The sequence below is a fragment of the Pogonomyrmex barbatus genome, unplaced genomic scaffold (assembly GCF_055798465.1).
Source record: "Pogonomyrmex barbatus isolate J1 unplaced genomic scaffold, ASM5579846v1 scaffold18, whole genome shotgun sequence".
NCBI classification, from domain to species: Eukaryota; Metazoa; Arthropoda; class Insecta; order Hymenoptera; family Formicidae; genus Pogonomyrmex; species Pogonomyrmex barbatus.
In genome coordinates, this window is record NW_028297114.1 from 5,869,225 (window position 1) to 5,893,223 (window position 23,999).

The 23,999-nt window shown below is 40.5% G+C and overlaps 1 protein-coding gene across 3 annotated transcripts in view; it reads right to left on the bottom strand.

Moving 5' to 3' along the window:
• The window catches only part of PH4alphaEFB (prolyl 4-hydroxylase subunit alpha-1), a 169,614-nt gene that overhangs the window by 47,107 nt on the left and 98,508 nt on the right, over nt 1-23,999 (bottom strand). For all 3 annotated transcript variants that reach the window (XM_089075090.1, XM_089075088.1, XM_089075087.1), the window contains exon 2: nt 14,377-14,426. The gene's annotated coding sequence lies outside the window, so the exon portion shown is untranslated. The remainder of the gene's footprint in view (nt 1-14,376; nt 14,427-23,999) is intronic.

The following is a 23,999-nucleotide window of genomic DNA, read 5'->3' on the forward strand; positions in this document are numbered from 1 at the left end:
GGCAGTTAATCGCACTTAACCCCCGCCGATGCGACCTTGCCTAAAGCATATACGGGACATCCGTGGAAAAGGAGCTTAGAACCGTTATTTCCGGCTTTTCCGCGAGCTTCCTGAAAACGCGAGATAACATAATTCGCCGCGGGTTTACCGAGCGATATCGTTGCAGACGACGCTTCGTTAATGTTAATGTTACACGATGGAGTACATGGAAGCGCGTAATTAGTTATATTGCGTAACAATAGCACAGATAACGATGTACTGCATCAAACGCGCAAACATGCGCGTTTATGATTATACCTAAATTATATAATCAAGAGGCTTGTACTCTTTTGAGATTAGTTTCGAAAATATCTATCAGTCGCTTTAAAATAAAATTTTAATTAAAAAAAAAAAAAAAAAAAAAAATCAGTTTAAATAAAAGATTTATTTAATAAAGGAAAATTAATTATTTTCTATTACGACCTAACCATATTTACAACTACAAACGCGATGAGTAAATATTAGATGAAAAATAATAGTTGGAGAGTTATGGTGGAGCAAATGTCGCTAACGCTTACAATACACACGGTACCATTTTAATTTAAAAAATAAAGAATTAGTTTAAACGAAACATATATTTCATAAACGAGTAAACCAAAATTAATTATTTTCTATTACGAATTAATAATATTTACGATATTTATTTACTTTATTATTTTCATTTATTTATTCAATTATTTGGTATTACGAATTAAAAATATTTACGGCTGCAAAACGCAGCGAGTAAATATTAGATGAAAAATAATAGTTGGCGAGTAGTATGGCGGGAGGGAGGGGAGCAGTTGTCGCTAACGTTTACAGTACGGTATATACCGTCTTTAACAAATTTCCCTCGAAGAGAGGAAAATCGGATTGGCGCATCTCTCGGTCCGAGAGCGCGGCGAGGAATCTTGTCAGGGTCAGAGATTATCAGCGAAGGGCCGTGTGATGCAGTTTGTATGCGCTCCTCGGAACGGCACCCAAGGGATACGTGACCCTCGGAGCTCGGCATCTCTCCGAGGGCTTTGTCGTCCAATGGAAATTCTCGATAGCCGGTCACGCACACGGAGGAGGGAAATAAAATAAAAGAATAGAACAGGCGGGAAATAACATAAAAGCGATGCGCTTACGGACGTAATGTTACAACGTATTCGTGATATGTAAAGCTATTCTTCTTCCACGAAGCGGGGATGCACACACACACGTAGTCGACATATATCGCAAAATAAAATATGTACGTGTATGTATGTGTATATATATATATATATATATATATATATATATATACACATATATCACACCCTATTTATACGCATCGCGCACCGCAGATTGTATAAAACAGGTAACAATAGCGGTCGCGTTTGCTCTTCAAGTAAACTACGGGGGCTATTCTGTAACTTTCCGCGTTACAGCCGCGCTAAGGAAGTTCGCGTCGTGCCATAATGCCCATTATGGCAACGTCATAAAGACAATACGTTGCCGGTTATGCTGGTATTCCTCGCAGTTAGAGAAATGCTTTCGACGCGACGCGATCGTTTGGAAAGGAGAGAGGGGGGGGGAAAGGGAGAAAACTCGATTGGCGAAAACTTGGAGAGCGTTACATATGATATTATGTACATATTTCTATTTTTCGACCATTCGCATATATTTGCCGTCTTTGATACGGTTATATTCAATTCTAAAATTGCATTATGCCGCGCCGATACCTCTCAACGCGGAATTGCGATGCCGTGTAAGTGACGCCTATGCGCGACCGCTCGTATCCACTGCAAACGTATGGGAGTTTCCTTTAGCCCCGCGGCGTCTCGTCAAATATTGAAGACTACTGATTCGGAAATCGAAGAAGAAGCTACAGGAAAGCGAAGAGGCATCGGCGGGGGGGGGGGGAAAGCAACGTGAATCCTCCGCAGCGTGTGAAAACGTTCAGATGCAACAAATCTAACGGAACGGCGTTTTCCTCGGAACACGCAAACAGACCCTCAGTTTATTTTGTTATCGGTCCACAAATTACGTTCGTTCATGTCCCCAATTATAATATTGAATTTACGAAAATTCAGAATATCACACAAATATAGTGTGCAAAGCTTGAAATATTATGTATCTTAATGATAATCGTTATCCTAAAAAATATAAAAATAATATATAAAAATAATTGTGTTGCTTGTTAAAGTGTTATAATAAAATTGTGATATTTGTTATAAATATATACGCCTTCTAAAAAAAACACTCGTATGTATACGTTTCTCTAATTTATTTTATATTTTCGCGGTACTAATTAATGTGATATTAATTAAATATCACTACGTTTTAATAATAAAACTTCAAAATCACAATTTAAATTGAATTAAATCAAAGTTTGATTAAACTCATATGTGAATTAAATTGATTGTGATGATGAATTGATGATTTTTTTTGATAGATAAAAAATTAATTTGAGTGATTTTGTGAAAATGTGTAATCGAATTTACGAGGAATAAATAGAATGTGTGAAACTCTTGAACGAGCTCGAGAGTTAAAGACTAGTTTTAGATAAAAAAAAAAAAAGTGCACAAAGTAAAAAACTCTGTAAATTCGTGACCAGTGCACACTTTTTCGTATAGGAGAGACCATTGTGAAAGAAGCATTTCAGGCATTTCCGTCGCACGCAGGTTGTCGGAGAGAATGTTAGTTTGCCCGATTTTCCTTGCGGCACACGGGGTTATCCGGATCTGCTTTCAGTTCTTGCCACTTATCGTGCCAAAAGCTATCCTCGAGCCATTTTTCCCTCTATCCCTCGATTTCCCTCCCTCCTCACGTCTCCCCGCGGCCGTTCTTTCCTTCATCCATCTATGTCTCTCGCACTCACTTCGCAATCTCGATAAAAATGCGTGAAAAATCGCGCGATCGCGGCAACGCACGCGATTGTCAAACAAAAGTACGCCTTGCTGTTTACCGTAGGTCTAACCGCGAGATTTGAGCGTGCAAACCGTAAAAAATTTTATACAATACCTATCGTAAGACGGAAAATTGCGAGTTGCCGCCGCAGGTTGCGAACGGATAACAGGAAGATCACGGACGTGCAGCGAAGGTAAACGGAGGTTAAACGCGACGTTGGCACCGACGACGACGACGGTCGCACGCCGATGATTGCGCGCTATTACGAGGGCAGCTACTTTTCCGAGTCAACGAGAAGACGTAGCCTTGTTTCGTTACGTCTCGGCAACGACGACAACAACGACGACACAAAATTTCTCGCAAACGGTTGTAACGCGAACGTCAACGCAATCGTGATGTAACAACTCGTGCCCCATACGAGTTTTCATCTAATCCTCGTCTATACGTTCAGAAAATTCATATTTTTAAATTTATAAATATAATTAATATTATTAAATTATATTATTAAATTATATATAACATAATATTAAATGTATGTTATTAAATATTTCTCATATTATTAAATTTCTCGAGGGGGAGATTGATTGTTACCGATATATTAGCGGGAATGAAAACATAGCTTTCGATGCTACGATTCCAATATCTGTTAATAAACGGCACGTAATTAATAATATGAACCAAGAAATGATTTCTCGAATTTGATTAATATATTCAAAAATAATGAAAAGTAATCGATGCCTAAAATTCTGCCCAACTACGTAATGCCATGAACTTATCCATTGTCTGTTCGATATATCCAATTTGATGTACAGGTGTTTCGTAAGTCGAGATCGATCACTTGGAAGATGAATGGAGACCCAAAAACAAGAAAGAAAGTTGATGCGAACATAGATTCGAAAATGCGTTGTTTTCAAGTTATCGAGTTATTTTTATGTTGAAATTTGAAATTATTTTCGAATTTTTTGTCAAAATTGAAAGAAGAAAATGGTCTTTATGAGTTTTATAACATAATTGAAATTAAATAAAAGTTGCGGGCTGCTTTAGCAATAGCTCAAGATGCACAACTGCGGAGTTCTGATCTCTGTTAAGAAATGCTAAGCGAGCTGTATGTCCACGTGGTGCATCCTGTGTAATGTTAAAGCAGTCCGCAATCTTTATTTAATTTTGTTATAAAGCTCGTGAAGACTGTCTCTTTTTTCAAATTCAATTTTGTCAAAAAAATTCGAAAGCAAAGCAATTTGAAATTTCATTTGCTTTCCCGTAAAAATGATGATAACAAACAATGCCAGACGTTCATACTAACTTTTTTTTTTTTTTATTTTTGGATTCCCAATCACCACCCGAGCGATCGATCTCCACTTTGAAATACCTTGTACACATATACCCTCATTTATTTAATTATCCTAACGAAATAAGAGATAATTGACAGCAATCGCCGGTGACTTTTATCGCCGGATAGCCAACGCCAACGATGTACAATTAATTCACGGGCATTTATAGAAAATTTATGGACAGAGAGAGAGAGAGAGAGAGAGATGTAAATGAAAATTTGGTTTCCCGCGCAAATGAAGCCGTCGGCGAAGCGACCGGGAGAAAGACCGGGGCTGTCAAAGTCGTTTTATTAAACGGATCAGAGATACGCGTCGGACGATGGAACAATCGATACTCGGCTGCATACTACTTTTTGCTATTGTAAAATGAATTCTACCTGTTCCGAGGCAATCGTTACCGGCAATAAGTCCACTCGTTATCGGGTACGCGGCTCGCTGTGTCGTCGTCGATTGCGCTGAGAGGCGGTATTACCATAAGGCAAGCGAGGCTCATTGTCCCGAACGTTTTTCTGTCCTATTAAGCGATTTCGCATCCGGTCCGGGGCCGGCGTTCGCCGTCATTCGGCGGCTTCTTCATCGCGTACAAGAGAATTCCATTAGTCGCCATCCACGCTGTGCAGCGGCACTTACGATTATGTAGAAAACGAGCCCTCCCCCATCCAATCCGGCGTTCCTCGTCATTCTTCATTTTTCCCCTCCCCTACGGGAGAGAGGGTGTATCAATAATGCACGAAGCTTATATTCCCATTACCCGAGGAAAAAGATCAATTCCCCGCGTTTGGTCTGATCTCTCGATAAAAATTATCGCCGTGCGTAATATTTTCAAAGGAATTTTACATCCCTTAAAACCCTCCGCGAAGACAATATCCGATATAAAAGAAAGAAACGTAAAAAAAAAACAAAAAAAAACAAAAAAAAAAAAACAAAATAAATCTCTCAGGTACGATCTAAGCAGTGACAATTTAATCGGGGCAGTGACGTTCGCGATGCACGGAGGACCGCCCCCGCTTTCCTCGCGATTAATTAATTACGCCAAGCGCGTCAATCAAGCGCTCGAGGAAATGTCCAAAGTTTCGATTTCAGTTAGGCGAGTCATACGCCGGCCTCTCTGTCTCTCGAGATAAATGGTATCGGACAGTTTTACTCACCCTCCCCCCTTCCCTCCTCCCGCTTTCTTCGCGACTCCTTTTTCCTCTCAGCCGATTTCTTTGCAAGGTGAGCGAGAGAGCGAGAGCGAGAGCGAGAGCGAGAGAGAGAGAGAGAGAGAGAGAGAGTCTCCGAGAAGAGTAAGTTAAATTGCACCCGGCTGTGAAAGCTGCCTGGCCAGTGCCCGTCGAAACTATAAACAACTATAAATAACTATAAACGAGAGGCGCATACGTGCTCCCGATGCGGGAGTGTTTTACGATCCAGCATGGAAAATCTTTTACCGGTTAAGCTAGACGGTTCGGGCTGCGCGCGAATCCGTTACTCTCTTCCACTCTCGTGGAATCGCTCCGCTCTATTGTCCGATATTTCAGGTGCGCGACGGAAAGGTACAGATTATGGATTGTAAATGTTACGCGGATTTATTTGTCGTTCCGCCGTAAGATTCGACGCCGTGGAAACGGGGGGTATTGTAAACTGAGAGCTACCGGGCAAAAGGGAGTTGTACGGCACATTTTTCTTCCAGCCAGCCGGGTATTTATACGAGTACTTCGTACATAATATAGCAGAAATAAATTTCCTTTCCTCGCAAAATTTCTTCTCGATCATTCCTTTTTTTTTTTTCTGCTATTAGATATCAGAAAGACGCGCGCTATTTAATTTTGTATTTTTTTTTTAAATAAATGAGCAGCGATATCTTCCTGTTGTCATTTAACTCCGCGATGGCAGCCACTTATAAAGTGGCAACGCAGCAAACAAATCTATTAGCATCGTAGAAAAGCGACAACAATAAACTTCGAGAGATGAGAGTATCGATGACGTACCTTTTTTATAAAGAAAAAAAAAAAAAAAAAAAAAATCTGAATATTTCGTGTCGCTTCGGTGAAGTAATTCGATTAATTAAGAAAGAAATTTATACAGAGATCGCAAACGTAGGTTTATGCAAACGTAATAGCGGCAGATTAGAACTAACGAATTTGAGACGGGGGGGAACATACCTAATCGCAATCTTCCGAGAGATCAGCTCGGCAAGGCAAACGTGGCCGATAAGGGGAAAGTCTCACGAACACGATTTTTAATTCACGGCGACGCCGGCGTCCAATTGGGCGAAATCGTACCGCCAATTTCGGTTATCTGGTCGCTGCAGACTGCCGGCTCTCCAGGATCGTATAATGGGACTCGTGTTTTCTTACGTTGTAACGTACAAAATGCTGAATCGCTACTGGCAGATCGCTTATCGTGCTGATGAGGCGAACAGACCGAACGCCGGAAAAACGAGAAGAATTTCGAGCGACCGGACCGGGACATAAATTTCTGACCTATCGAATCGGATGTAAAATAACAAATGCGCTATAGCAAATAGTCGGTTAATCATTCACACAGACAAATATCGTTAAAGTGTTATAAGAGAGACGTCGTATTTAAAATATGTGAATCCGCTTTTAAAAAGGGGCACGTCGAATCGATATTCGAATATATCGAAGTTATCGTTGCGTGATGCAGATTGGTTCTCTCGTTACGTTTGCTTCGCGAGCGGCTACCATCGTGTGCAAAATGTAGTGTACAGATAAGTAGTGTCTAAATAAATATAATAAAAAAAATAAAGTTTAAAAAATATTATAAAAAAATACTAAGTTTTTTGCGTAAAACTATCCATATCCACAATTCATATACAATTCATGTAACATTACGTTTTGTCACTTTTAAATGTAATATCAAAAAATGGACTCGCGTATCACCTTTGTATGCCTAGGTCTCATGGCAACGTCTCTGATCTGAACAGCAAACAACAATCAAGCAACATTGATCGATGTACTTTGGAAAAAAAAAAAAAAAAAAAAACAATTTTGCAAACATTTACACGGCGCGGAATCGGCGTCCCTCGCATTCTTCGTTAACGAGACACACCTATATTCCGCAAGCGTGATACGGATTTGGTTGCCCACGCGCGATTTTCAACCCCTCTCTCGCTTGTACCCCTCTCTCAATACTTGCACAACGATACACGAAAAAGGGAGAAACGCCGCAGGAGGGGAAAAAGGGAAACGCAGAGGGTTATATGTCCCTGCAGACACAATGGGACACGCACAATGCGACGTCGATCGTGGGCAAGGGGCTGCATGAAGGGGCGGGCGACGGGCTGCGAAAAACGAGAAGAAGGGTGCGCACCCTCGCAACTCGCGACGACGTTCCGCAATCCGTGAATGTTGCGACGAGGCTTGACCCTCCCTCCCCCCCCCTCTCTCTCTCTCTCTCTCTCTCTCTCTCTCTCTCTCTCTGCGCTAATAAATAATAACGATGGTTAAGGGAAGCACTTTCCTAGCGTGCCTTACGGGATTACGGTGGATGAATAGAAAACAGAGAGGCATTCTGTGTATGTTCGACGGAGTCTCGAAACACCTTAAATCAATATCACGCTGAAATTATTGAACAAACATCGCATTAATTGAAACTCGAGCGGTAACAGAGTGTTGGAAATGATATTCCGAATTACAAAAAAAAGACTTTTCTATATTTAAACCTGCGGAAATACCTGCTTTTTCTTTATGTCAATATTACCAACATTGCCTATGATAATTACGTTACACTATCGTACTGTCGAAATTGAAATACTTCAAAAAGCTTGAAAAAATATTTGTATATCTCCTGCTACTTGTACACGTGCAGTTCAATCGTCGTTAGAAGATCGTTCGTCGGAACAGATTCAAGACTATGATCAAATTCGTATACAATAACAATAGACATCTCAAAAAGAAGGATTTCTTAAGAGACGCGAGGGAGATCGGAGCGCGTACGTTACTGCTTAAATAATTCGAATATATAAAACTATAAATATATAAACTAAATAAATATTCCTTTCTTCTCGCTTGGGATATTGGGTTCACATCGAGTTCTCCACTCTTAAATAAAGCCGTCTAAATCCCGTCGGTTCATTCGTCGGTTATCCGCCACGTTATTATGACAGCGACCTATGTCCTCCCTCGTATGCTGATAACGAGGTCTTTCGTGGTCTTAACACGACGTCGCCGGATCGATAATACCCACCCCCTATCGGCTATTCCGCGGGCCTGCTGCCGGTGCATTCCACCGGAAATGACTGCTCCTCGTGCGTGTTCCGGCATTCAGGCAGCCACGGGTGCCCCGGAAGATTTATCGCGTATTCTCGTGCCGCGATCTCGTTGCCGAACCGGTTAGGCCACGGATCTACGAGCGACCTATTCGTGAGCCTCAACCACGCCGTAAAGTGCAACGCTGCACCCTCCGATCACGCTCCATCGGAGCTCCGACAATGGGGATTATATTGTTAATTAAAGGGAATCCATTGCTGGATCAAATGATAGCCGTTGTTCCTTTCGCGCTACCGGATTATACAGGTCGATCATAAACTCCCCCTTCCCCCTCCCCCCCACTCCCCCTTCCGCCCTCGTGTGTGCACCGTATGGCGTACGGCGAGGTATGAGGTATTTCCTGATCAATCCCGTGCCGATTTCTACTTCAAACAAACGCTTCAAATAACTCGCGGGTTATACCACATTAATGATGATTCATCCGATATCAAAAAAAGTTTTATTTCGCTTTACACCCGCCCGCGATAATTTTGTGCCGAAACGAGGGATGGAATTTTTTATCCATGTGTCCTACGATTATATAAATTAATACTAATTATACTGCAAATTAATGCATGACTAGTATAAACGCCGTAACGATTTCCGATAAATGGAACTTTTGGACGCAAAGCATTTTAATAAAGATTCGACAGACGAGAAAGGTAAATTAGGTAAGTAGAGAGGCTTCCGGGTAAGAGAATGAAGCAGTTCCGAATGCTGTCGGCACGGTGTCTGCTTCCTCTGTTACTCGTCTGAAATTCGGCGCGAGATGAGCTTCTTTCAAACTTCCGGTTATTACGATTGATTAATAAACCTATCGAAACTTAGCCTGCAGAGAACGCAAAGGATAAAAAGCCGACAAATTACATTATTCCACTGTCCCCCAAAAATTTATTTTATTTTCTCCGTCTATCTATCTCATTTCAATTATTTTTCCTTTCGATTATATCATTATATTGTAAATATTTTAATACGCATTCTCGGTTCTCGTTCATATTAAAAATTTGTTATGCGAGCGAATCAGTGTTATGTATTTATTATGATTTACGTTTTCATTTTGTGACATTAAATATTTAAGAAATGAGAGAAACCTAAAATTGTTTAATACAAAAATTATTTAAAATCAAGCCAAAAAAATAAAGCAATAATGCTTTTTGCTAAAAACAGCCAATGTCTAATCTATAAACTAAATTGTAATTTATAAATATATCGCTAAAATCTAATGCTTTTTTATATTACAATAAAAAAATCCACATTTGTATTTATCTACAATTAATATTAAAACAAAAAGCTCTATCTGCCTTTTTTCAAAAAGATACCTACGTACGATAGCAGCATACGATATGGTAAAATAAATGTGATCGCTCTTCTACACACTTCTCGTAATCGGGATTCTATGGGTTTCTCTATCATCCCTCGTTGGCAACCTGCATAAAATGCTGAATTGGCGCCATTCGCGCGTCCAATTTATTATCCGCCACCATCCAACGAGTCTCAACCGCAGGCGAGTTCCTTTCTCTATCAATCGTTGGTCAGATTTTCAAGCTCAAATCCTGCCTCCGCCCCCCGCATCCCCCTCTCCAATGCCCTGCATATAAGCTCGCGGATTCGACCGGCACCGAATTCCCTCGTATTCCACGGCGATATCAGCGATGAGAATAGAGGATATCTCCGGGGATCGTTTGTCAATGCGTCAGTATTATGCGATCGTGTGAAAAATCTATGGTCGGAAAAAATGTGCTGAATTTTAAGCGTGCGTGAATTTATCAACGACCATAGCACGCACGCTGCCCTCTCGTTTCGGATAAAACGTTTCACGATTTCAATCTTAATGATCTTAATGATTCTCTTCTCATGATTATCTCGAATAAAAGTATCATTAGAAAGACAATCAACGAGCGTTAAAAGGAATAATCGTCATTGATAATTTTTAATCAACTAAAAATATCCTACAAAATTCTATTCAATATTTTTTTCTTCGTAATAAATATTTTTGAGAGTAAAAATCTTGTAATCTTCGGACCACACCGTACATAAAAGTACTATTACATTTTAATTCGCGAAATTTAATGGTTATATTTGACGTTGTTCTGCCCAAACGTGTTAGAGAAGTCCCATCGCAAAGCCGCGCAACTACAACGAGGCGTTAGCCGCAAAACATTCCGCGTAGTAAAAACGGCGAGTTAATATCCGAAAACTCGGGTTTTCTTCCCTCCAAAGCAAATCTCCAGTAATGCGAGCTCGTATCCCGTCCCCCTCGGGCGGCCAGGCTTTCGTAAAGCTCCCGAAACACTAAAAGGAACTCCGTTATTTTCAAAGTTTTAATGCCCGATCCAGATCTCGCCTCCGCCTACGCGCTCGCTCCTCTTCCTTTCCTTCCTGTTCCTTTCCCTTCTGGACTTTCCGTCTCTCCGGAGAAGCGTCGCGAGAGAAGAGTGCGAGCTAAGGAGAGAGGGAAAGAGAAGCGAGAGACACATCCTCGAACGATAATACGTATAATATGGAAGCGCGCCGCCATCACGTCATGCCACGCCACGCCACGCCACGCCACGCCATGCCACGCCATGCCATGCCATGCCATGCCACGCCATGCCACGCCACGCCACGCGCTATCCGTATTTCTTTCGACTTTCCCCCGAACGCGAGTCTAGAGCGCGGTGTCACTTTCGATAGCGCGGAAACTCATTTTCCGCATCGGCGATCCTCGAGATTGTCGCGATGCATGGAGCGGAGAACGAACCGGACAGCTAACTATCGTCCCGCGCATTCTCGCAATCTGACGACTCCGGCCGTTTTGTGTTACCGGCCGGAGTTCATAAAAATTCATGAAACCAAGTTTTTATGCATCGGCCCGCGGTCCATCGCGGAATTTCGACGCACGTTCGCGGTGAACGAAAGAAAAGAAAACAAGGAAATGAAAAAAAAAAAAGAAAAAAAAAGAAAAAAGAAAAATTAGTCGCCCTTGCAAATCGCGGCGATTGCAGCGATTTATTTTTCTCTCCCTTCCGTTTATTTATCTCGATCCTTTTTTGCCGGACAGCAAATTCATAATGCCATTTGTGATTCGGGATGTTTAGTCTCGCGATATCGCGGATATTCCATTATGTGCATTTAATGTGAGAGATAGGTGCAGTGCCATATTGAAAAATACGAAAATGCTGCGAGAAACACATTTGCATCAAAATGAAAGGAAACATATGCAATATAGATTTTCGATGTTCATAAATTACAATATGATGTCCGAAAATTAACTTTGAAATATTCACGTAAATAACAATGTATTTTTCGAAATAATAAGGACATTTCTACCAAACTGCAGTTCACCGAATGAGAGAGAGAGGGAAGAGGGAGAGTTGATCTACAAAAAAACCTTTCTAAAATTACAAAAATTAAATGTGTAAAAATTTCAGTATTTACCATATCGCTATGAGACTCGGTTCCATTTGTCTGTTTCTTAATTTAAAAAAAAATCCGATAAAGAAACGAGAGTGAAGACCAGCCGTCATAAATTGATGGCGTGCACGCTTATATATATATATATATATATATATATATATATATATATATATATATACTGAAATTTTTACACATTTAATTTTTGTAATTTTAGAAAGGTTTTTTTTTAGATCAACTCTCCCTCTTCCCTCTCTCTCTCATTCGGTGAACTGCAGTTTGGTAGAAATGTCCTTATTATTTCGAAAAATACATTGTTATTTACGTGAATATACCGGAATTTACAGAACACGCGTGATATATATATATATATATATATATATATATATATATCATGCGTGTTCTGTAAATTCCGGTAATGCCGCCGAGGAACCGTTAGTCAAATCGAATCTGATCGTGTTACTTTCGCGACCGCACGACCTCAGGGCGTTGTTAGTCTTGTCGCGGATCGCGTCTTATCGATATCTCTGACCTCGATAAATCGAGAACAAGGATCCCCAGCCTCCTTTTCCCACATGTCTACTGAAACGCTCGTATGTGTCGTACGAGCGGTAAATCAACGCGAAGAGCCATTAAAAAAAAAAAAAAAATATCTCGAACTCTGAAAAATTACTATCGATATATGTACGTATCTCCCGCTCTCGATTTAATAACGGAGAGGAAGAAATATTTTTCAACATTATCGATTCGAGGCATTTGGTCCACATTTTCTATGTAATCCAAATATCAAAAATATATTCTCTTTCTATAAAAATCCCTTATTTTTTGGAGCCCATTATTTTAATCGAGCGGACGGAGATATATATTTCACGAGCATTAATAAAAGGTATATTATAGCGTAGACAAACGTAAAATTATAACTCCCGCGAACTATTTTTTTTTTTCATGCACTGATTTCGCATAAAATTCACATCCATTGCGACACGTCGACGTACTCGACGAAAAATTAAAATTAATTTTAATTCTCTCTCTCATCCGCCAACCTTTCCCTAAGTTTTTAATATTCGGTTTGAATATAGCGAGTATTTTTCCATTGCAATTCCCTCTCAACCGATACTTTTAATGCATCTGTATATCGTTCGTCAGACAAAACTCCGCCAAAAACAAGAAAAAATATAGACATCTATATTGCCAAGCATCTAATTATTACTTTCCATATTCCGTTGCTTTTCGCTGAAACGCGCTTCTCCTCGTTCCACCGGCCAACATCATGTAACATCGAAAAATACAGATATACAAATGAGATTCCCTCATTATATATGAATCATTTTGTTTCAACGGAGTTATTTTCATTCCGCGTATACAATTTTATTAAACAGAACATGTATTAATCAACAACAACGTAAGATAAATTCTATACATTTATCACCAAATATAAAACATGATAATTATTCTTGAATTACAATAACGGCTGTATTAATAAAACATCGTCTCTTTTGCGTCTCTTATGTGATAACAATTATAAAATTTCTCTCATTTTAGAAAGTTATCTGTCAATTACATTACTCAGGATAAAGCAACAATTACGCGGGCGAACGCACAGCGAAGGAAATCTGTTCTCTTTCTTCTTGAATTGGATGCTTTCAACGTGTCATTTTGTACCGCATCGTAACAAAATTTCTTGTCACAAAGTGCCTGTACGTCAAGGTTGGGTGGCCTTGACTTTATAGGTAGCTACATATAAGACACTTTATTCAAGGCAACGAGGAGAAAAAGAGCTCTCTGAAAAGGTAATTAACGAATTTTTTAATATTTAACCGCCACCTGCATTCGTTAACATTATCAATTTTGTCTCGTAAAAAACTACACATCTAAAACAATAGCCGTGAGAATAGCGATGTTAAATTATTTATTACATCAAATACGCACGTTAAAAGCAAATAGTTACGTGAACATATGTTGGCGATAATGTCGGGTAATGTTCGCACATACTTAAATCCCTAATTTCGTCATTCAATCTATCATTTGCTATTAACCTTTTAGTTCAAGCGATATCGATTTTAAAGGCTCAACTTGCTGTATTTTATACGCGCGGATACTATTTCACCTTTTTCAATATAAATTTTTGCACCAATAAAGTAGTGTAACTTCCTCTCTCTTCTCTGATTAACTCCGAGATACAATTTATATAAAGAATTCTCGTAACGAGATATTTATTATATTGCGATAAATTTTATTTCGCATATTTTACACAAACTTTTATAAAGTAGAGTATTATTATTAAATATGAATAAACTGCAGCTCATTTATTTTAATACAGTAAATCTGCAAGAGATTGTACTTGCATTAATTTTGCATTACAGATATTAACTCATATATAAATATATAAATATAATATCTATATATATATATATATATATATATATAAATAATATATAAATCTTACGCAAATTTAATATAATTACGGGAGATCATAACTTTAAAATGAAAAATAATTTATCACTCACAGATACGATGCGCAGCAGCGGAATTCTGCCAACTACGACGCCAACTTGATCTGTAAAATACAAATACGTTAAAACTAAAGCAGCGTTCAAAATAAATAATATTTGAAAAGATAATTATTGCGCGTCAAATAATTTTAAACGTTTAATTTTATTCAACTAATACAAGTTGAATGAATAATAAAATCATCTCTGGATTGCTCGGTTTGCCCGAAGCCTCCGTTTCCTTCTGTCAGATCCTTTTATTGCACATATAATCACCCGTGAAAACGTAGTTAATTATAATTGTATAACACTTATCGCGTGCAACCAGCACTTTGCTGTATTGCGATGCGAGTCATCACGGAAGTTAATGAATCCCGAGATAAGAGCATGAGATAAGAGCAGCACCGCTAATTTTAATAATCGTTAAAAGTAATTACGCTCGCAACTCTCGTATTTGTCGCGATCGCTTTTGAAAAAATAATGTGACGATATATAACTTTAAGCATTGTTATCTTGTTCATTCAAGTATTATTAACGTACTATTAAAGTGATAATCTTGCGTAAACACTAATTGTTGAAACAAAAACAAGTATCAAGAGCAAGGCTGCATATCTAAGTGGATGTGTTATTATTTTGTAATAATTAAATTTTTATAAAGTATTTTTACAAATTAAATTTTCACTGAATATCCCGCTCCTCGTGTTTAATTACGTGGAGTAAATAGTCCATTACACAATATGCGATTATACGATAGTCGTTGTGTAATGAATTTAATTGAAGAATATACTGCATCTTTATCTCGGCTGAAAATCGAGATAATGCATTAATGCAATAATATTACTAATGTTATATGCATTAATAATAATGCATTAATATAAATTAATTTATTTATATATGGCAGCTTTTATGTTTTAATAAGAGGACACGTATGTATAATTATAATAAACTGAAAATATTTCTCTTGTAATCTTAATACGTCGAAAAAAACAAAATTTAATAATCGCGTAATATAAAGTAATAAATTATTTTCCTATATTCATTAAAATTTATTATTAAAAGGAAGCTTTATCGCTTTATCAAGCGTTTGCTTAAAACCAACAACACCAATATAATTTTAATTAATTAATCTGAGGAATAATTGTTATTATAAAAATATAAAATTCGCTAATTAAAAGAGTTACAAAAAGGAGCTTTTGTACACCATTGTCCGTGATAATACGGAATAATGTAAATATAATAAAAGTTTCTTCGCAATTGACTATAAGTTGCTTTTATCTGCTTTGGACGTGGCATTATCGAGGAAAATGTCTAATGTCCCGCGGATTCCTATCTATATGACTTTACGTAATATCGCTACGATACCGGGGTAGGGGGGGGGGGGCGGGAGGGGATAGCGAAGAATCGGGGCAGGATGGAGGCGGAATAGTGGGAAGCGACGGTGGAAGTCACGTAGGCCGCTTTGGTCCGACGATGATGACGGAGGCCGTTGCCGCTGTTGTAGCAGTCGTCGAGACATCGAATTATCGCGAAGTTTCCGACAGCGCTGGAATACGAATGAATCGTGCCAGGAATCGCGGGGTACACGAACGGCAAAATGGACATCCAGGCGGAAAATAGCCCGCGAACGGCGGCTCACTTTGTTCTATCTTGCAGAATTGCATCTTTAATCGACCAACGAAACTCTCTCTCTCTCTCTCTCTCTCTCTCACGAATATTAATTCTCGATTGCCTCGACGACGAGAGGCCGATATCGAGAGTTATGACGTGCCGTTGATTCACGATCTCCCGATATTTGTTTTAATGTTTAGAACATCGTACGGATTCGAGTGACCCGAATCTTTAGAAGAAAGAAGTGAAATCCTTACCGAACTTTCTTTGCGGGAAATTAAAGGATACTAAGATTGTGAACTGTGAAAGTTTCTAAATCATAATTTTTCGCTCCTTAAGCGTCACCTTAAGATTTTAACAAATTTTATTTACGATAGAGTTTAAATAAAGATAAATAAAAATTTTGACGAGACCAACGAATGCTTTAAAATGTGACATTTTTTTCAATCGATTGTCAGTATAATAATTCTGATAAATGTTTATTTTTATAAATTCTGTATCGACTATTTCTTTATTTTAACATCGAATTAGTTAAATTTCGCGATAGTTAAATACTTCCGATTTCGGAATAGATTTTTAAAAATATTATCATATAAAGTTTTTCAACTCAAGAAAATTGAATAGCAAAGACGACGCGTGACGTGCACGTAAGCGTAACATAACACGCCATGCAACGTGGCAACGAGTATCTGGAACTCAGAGCGCAGAGGAAGCCGCGCGTGGGTGCAACGATTGGATTAATTTATCGCTTGGCAGCATTATACAGCCTCCCAAGATCCGAAAAGGGAGCGACGAGTTTCTATATAGCATAAACTACATCTTTACGATGAAGCATGAACCGAAGGTCGGACAACAAGTCGAAGGATCGGCTTTGCGTTATTTTATTTTAAAACATAAAATATTAAATTCCACGACTAACGTCTCTCTTAGTGTCACGTACGTAAATATAATGATAGTTCCGTTCGCTCATGATAATTTGAAATAACTATAATTAACTCGCACGAATTCTCCGTGGGCGAGCAGCGGCACGGAAAGAATTTTCTGACGAAAATTTTTTGCGAGCTCCGGTATTCTCGGAGTTTCCTAGAAAACGTTCGATCGATAACCGCTCAAGTATTTACAACTCTATTCAAAGTGCTAATTCATATGAGCGGCGGAGAACGCGAACTCATTTCGCGAACGTGGAATCACTTGGGATTCCCGGCGCGCGATGGAAGTTCTCGCTTGTCGACGCGCTTGCAAATTCAACGCCGCGCCTTTTCGGTCACTCCGCGTTCTCCAGATTCCCCGGATATTTCTTCTTCGTCGTCGCCATCGCGCGATCCCGCGTGTCGCACATGGCCGTGCGTGCGCGAGAAACACGCGTATTGTAATCCGCTTTCTGAGTGTATCGTCGTCGTCGTCGTCGTCGTCCTCCGCCTCCCCACCTCCTTTTCTCGACGCTGACATAACGCAATCTTCGCCTCGTCTTTCCGGTCACGTCGAAGTCGGGAGAGGAAAAAAAAAGGGGGGAGAGAATTCGAAAACAGACGCCCCTCCCGCCTTTGCTGTTGCTCGATGCTCTCGAGATTGAAAATTCCATTTCGCCGTTCGTCTTCGACGTCATCGTCATCGTCGTCACTGCATGCCGCCGGCTCGAAACCCGTAAGGAACTGTATGCAAATTTCGATATTCCTTACCGCGAGTAATCTTGTAAATTACACCGCTGCCAAGGATGTGATATAAGATATATTTGTTTTCCAATTTAATGCACCCAATTATCGCAAAAGATTTTCCTCTACCATCTTTTTTCCGTTTTACGAAATCACCGACGTCATCGAGAAATTGAGTTGAATAAATCGCTGTGTTAATTACAGATTATTTCGACAAATCGGACGTCTCGCCGACAGGGAAGTCTCATCGGCGCGGATGCACTTTCATGGACATCCGGCTTTAATTGAAAGCCCAGTCGGGTGACTTTCCACCGTTACATCATTCGATTACGCATATTAAAGTGACGGATCGACGGCGGTAAACAACGCAACAACCGCATGCATATCAGCGGCGACGTTGCTGCTGCTGCTGCTGCTGCTGCTGCTGCTGCTGCTGCTGCTGGCCGATATTACATTTGATCCGATATCGCATTTCATCCAATTACGGGTGCACTCTAATTTACACCTCTCTGTATATACGCTCGCCGACAAGCCAACAAAAACTGGCCTTGTGGCGGCCGCGAAATGAACTATCGATTTTGCATTAGTTATATAACGCGGTGGCGAAGCTCGCGCGTCGACAGTTTCGCGCTCTGACACGTGTGTTTCGGTAAACGCAACAAGATAGATCGGCATTGATCATTTCCGGCAATAAGTGCGGCAACGACGACGATCGATGGAACACCGCGGAAAGCTGACATTTGCGCCGACGATGAACTGCTGTTAAATAAATTTTAGATATACTCGCGGTGTACGCGACGAGCGATACACAGTCGAGAAATACCATTGTAATCTAATGTCAGCTAATTTAGATCGACTACACATCCGCTACACCCTGGAGATCCGTTAGTCTCTTTTTCCAATTCATTACACCTTCTCAAACGCAAACTTCTTCCCTTTTTTTTTTTTTTTTCCTTTCACTTTGGAGAACGACACCTCTCCGCGAAATACCGCACCGGCGGGATTGGCGAATTTCCTGCGAATTAAAGCGCGCTCGACGGCGTGCCAAGTTTAACCGGATGTGCGTGAGCAAACAGAGATAACTATATCGATGCTCGGCCAAAACGCAGGGCTGTAGAACAACAGAGCAGAAAGGGGAGAAAAGAGAGAGAAAGAAATAAAGAGAGAGAGAGAGAGAGAGAGAGAGGGGGGGGGGGGGGAGGGATAGAGAGAGATGGCAGGCCCGTCAGTGAGATAATATTTATTATCCCGCGGCGTCGTTACCGTCGACGATTATACGCCAGTTAAAATCCGAAATTACGAGCCGGGGCCCTCGATGGAGGAAAACAGGGACTGTATGCTCCCGGTAATGGAATGCGCCGAAGTTAAATTGGTGGTGCTGGAGCAACGCGAACGTTTTTCCACGGCAGAGCGGTCGGCGTGCGCGAGAATAAAACTACTCGTACGCGAAGCGTTTGACGAAACGGCGTGTTTACCGTCCCGATAAATCGATACGTTGATTGGTACGTTGATTAATATGCGGCGCACCGGAATCCGCGGCTTCAACTTCAACGCCGAGTTTTCCCTCTGACGAGTTTCGACTTTTACGAGGCTTTTGTTTAACGTTCTTAATTCTCGGCGTTGGATCATCAAAACGACAACAATTTCAATTTGCATACATCTTGTGCGTATACATCGAATTTATCTCCTATTAATTATCTACTTTTACTAATCATCGAGAAAGTTTATACTTGTGTATCGTAAATAAAAGTATTTCAGCTCGGATGACATCTTTTTTTTCTACATTACTTTCAGAAAAATCATTAATATCACGCAAATATTATAGCCTATACCTGGCTTCTTTTCCGGTATCATCTGTTAACAAAAATAATCATGGAATTTAAAAGAGCGGATTATCTTCGATGAAGCTCAACGGAAAGTAAATTGTTTCAAGACGCATGCACACGTCGGAAATGTTTTTCTTTCGTTATTAACTTATTAAAAAAGTTGTACGATTTTAATTATTTTTCCCCACTTTTGCGGCACGCTTATCGCCCTTCCGTGTTCGTTTTCCCTTTATTCCCGGCAAAGAACGCGATTTGTACGGGAATTAGAATTCTCGCGCGCGATAAGGCTTGGCGTACGTATTCATCATCGGGCCGTAAAATTCGTGCGGAAAGATGCGTCGTTAAAGTTGATATGAGAATGCGTCCACCGCCATATACGCATATCCGGGCGGTAAAAGAAGGGAAGGAAAAGAGGGCGAAAAAAAGGGCGGAAGGGTGGGAAACTGGTGGGCGGAACATTTGTCAATGTTGCACCCCTTACCTCGGCCGAGACGAGGAGAGGAATGGAAAAAAAAAAAAAAAAGGAAGGGAGAAAGAGCGAGAGGGAAAAGAAACGTACGCCGGTCATATACACGCGAACGGGGTGTACGCGCACACTCCACGTACGGTACAGGGTCTTTTCAACGAGGTCCCTTGAAATATGGGGTCCGCTGGACAAAGCGGGACCCTCTCACCCTCTCTCTTTCTCTCTCGATCCCGCGGGACCTCCTGATAACCCTCGAAAGTGAATGTAGTCTGGCGCTCAGGCTCAGGCCTGAGGGAGGGGGAGAGAGAGAGAGAGAGAGGAGAGAGAGAGAGAGAGAGAGAGAGAGAGAGAGAGAGAGAGAGAGAGAGAGAGAGAGAGCAAAACATCGCATGTGCGGCGCAGCCTCCGGGGAACAGTCAGCGGCGGCGTCGACCGGATGTGATATATACCGCGCATCTGGTTCGCCCGCTATTTTTCCGCGGCAATCGGTTACTTCCATGGGAAATTAACCGCCGTTTCTCGTTTTTCTTTTCGATTCAAGTCACCGTTGTCGCCACCGCCACCGCCACCGCCACCGCCACTGCCGCCGCCGCCGATATGGCCCGATGCGACTGGACTGTGGGCTTCGACAATGGCCGCTTTTGTTTCCGGCCATTGTCGATATCTTCCGGTTAAGCTAGCAATCCAGCGGCCGCGCAAATCGGATCCGGGCTTGTGCCAACAATGAACGCTATTTGACCGCTAATTTAGTACGGGGCCTGTCCTATCGCCAATATAGCGGGGGAATTATGTCTAAGTTTCAGGTCGCTTCGGAACGACGCGTGACTGAAATTTTGTTACGATCGACTTCATCATTGTGTGACAAAATATTTGCTCACTCGACAATCGCAAAAAAAAAAATGGATTTTAATTACATAAATAAGAATTTCCTGCGTTTAACATCGACGAGTTAACGACGTTTGCATTTTGCATATGAAGAAAAAGCAATCGACACGAAAACTTGAGCATCGCCGATATATAAAAATAAACCTTGTAAACGATAATAACTCTTCGTCGGTGAGAAAACGTCTTTCAACCGAGCGATGTACGCCTTTTGGCGATTGAATTTTACAATTGTATAAATACGACGCGCGTCGTCAAACGAGAACATTCCGCGAGAATATTTCTCCCTTTTTTTTTTTTTTTTTTTTTTTTTTTTTTTTTTTTTTTTCGTTCGTTTCTCCTTCATCTTTTTTTCTCCTTCGTTTGCCCCGGGCGAGAAAACGGCGACGTCGAGAGCAGGAGGAGGGAGGGGGGAGGGAGGCACGAAAAAGGAGGCATTTTCTCGTTGCAAGATTTACGACGTCCAAGTATCGGCAAGAGGGCGAACGAGCGCGGAGCCTCGAGGAGTTTCCCCAGTCCGAATTGCCGGAAAATCGACGGTGACGCCGGCGACGAGAGTGTCCCCTGTATCTATTCTATCGTCCGTTCGTTCGTTTCTTCCTTCCTCCGGTAACGGCGAGGGCCGTTCACGAGCGAGTACCGGGGGTTAATTTTTAAAGTTCCAGACGAACGAAACGACCGGGGACTCACGTTTCGAGCAGGAGAAATGGGATTATTGATTGTTCGCAATCGCTCGCCCGATTCGTTCTCGAGAAGGCAGGGAAAATCGCGAGTTAACGATTTCAGATCAAATCGGGAAACGTCGTAGTCTGTAAATATGACTTATAAATTACCCTTTGTATAATACACATTGGAATCGGAAACGCGTAATGCATTAACAATCGGTTAAACATCACGAAGGTTCTCGTTAACCAAAGATCGGCTCCGAATTCGAGAGATATACGATATCTTGAAATTATAAATTCATCTGATACAATATGAGCTTCGTGTATCTCGCCTGAAATGTTTAACGTGTACCCACAAATCATTAAATATGATATTAAATATCGAAATAATTTTGGTGGATTTTTCTCTGTATAAAAGTCTTTTGTACGTTAACGATACGTATACTCATTGACATAATAAATGTGAGGCGTTACTGATTTCACTAAAATACTCCGCGGGAGTTTACATAATAAATTTGCATACATCGGATATCACGGCGAGCGAAATCATGTACGCGTACGACGGTAGGTGAAATATCAACGTTCGGCGAACATCCTCTTTTTGGAGTTACGCGTCTGAGGAGAAGCTCTATATCATGGCGTGTATCCGTGCCTCGCCTATTCATGCAGTTAGGAGAGAAAATCCACGGTATATCTGCCGTGAGTCAGCTCACATTTCCGCTTTTCTTTCTCAACGGCTATAACCCCAGGTTAATTTTAAAAAGCCCGAGACGAACGAATCATTCGTTGTTCCCCCCTCCCTCCCCTCGTACCACCCTCTTCCCGTTCCCGGCCTTTCCCCGAGGCTCAATTTCACGTTAGAATTATCGATTGTATGCGATCGAGTTTCGTTGAGACTCGGAAACTCTGACTTACACGGAAAAGCGGAGGAAGGAGGCAAAAGCAGGAATGAAGGAATGACAGGAGTGAAGGAAGAGAGATAGATAAAGAGAGAGAGAGAGAGAGAGAGAGAGAGCCGAGAGTTGGACGAACGAACTTGAACACGTTTTACAAGACGCGACACAAACTTTATTTACGCGAAACTTGAGTTTTCAATCTTGCTCGAGTCTCCCCAGGCAATGTCGAATATGAATATTGATTACGGTGACAGATATCGATTATACGGCAGCATCTTTGCGACGAGGGATTATTCCCGACGAGTGCGCAACACGACATTAACGATGTCAGATTCAGCGTTATCCATCGCCACTCCCCGATTCTTATTGTATTGTTGCAGCAGCAACTACTTGTAAAGGTGTAAAAGAAACGCCCGTACAATGAAATCACCTTTTATCGAGTCGGATGTTCCTCAAAAAAAAAAAAAAAAAAAAAAAATAAATAAAAAATAAAAAAGAAGAAGAGAAAGACGCGTGCTCCGGAAGGATAATACCGAGGACTTCGCTATCAGGATCAAGCGCGACGATGGATTTGCGGTACTCGAGTGGTCCTTTACGGTCGAGCTAGCACGCTCTGTCTAGGATGCTGAGCCCCGGGGCGAGGATTGTTCAGCTAGTGTCACGAGAAGCGATTTAAGCTCGATCCTAGCCGTGGATTACCGCAAGATCCTTCGACCCGGACCGAAGCGAGTTAGGATTACAGATCCTCGTTTGATGCTAAACTCGATCCACACGCTCGACTCCTACTACCGTGCCGGACAATTCCGATTATCCTCGCGCCATTTTGTCGCGGTTCTTCCTGGATCATTTAGATATACAGCATTGACCACTAATTTGTTGGCACTGAGAGAAAACTTAAAGTTCCAACGAAAATAAATTTCTACTATTTTTTCATAAAAATTTAGAGACTATAAAATAAAAGCAAAAGAGTGTCATGTGTATAATAAATTTCTATCTCGTTAAAAAACGTGTCTTTAATCTATATATTCTTCATTAAATAATGAATTATATTCTGTTTGATCTGTGTTACGCCATTTTTTATGTATTTTAAATTTAATTACTTTTTAATGTAGAGGTTTTATTATACAAAGATTTTTTATACGACTTACACGACATTTTTACGTCTAAAATTTTCTCAACCCTCCCTAAATCTCCCATACGTAAAAACGTTTTCGAAAAAAAAAATAACCATGGCGAATTGAGCTTCTTTATACAGGATATGTCAAAATTGCGAAAATGAAATTTGAATATCTAGAAAACAAAGCATTTTTGAGAAAAACGTTTCAAACAAAAATTATAGAATTTCAAAAGAGCTATTAATTAGTTTTGACCTGAGAATTGCTTTGTACTTTATAAAAGAAAAAAATAATTAAAAGAAAAAATTGAAGTGTCAAATAACAATCCCAGTATTAGAAACTATGTTTGTCAAGCAGGAAACCCATCTCCAATTTCACTCCGACTATTGGCAAAGGAAAAACTGCTGGAGGATTATCTTTTTCTTATTCTTTCATCATGATTAATGGCATCTGTTACAAGAACATAGAGCCAATTTCGAATTAAAAGTGGCAAATTTATTAATATTGATATTACATATATCAAAACAATAT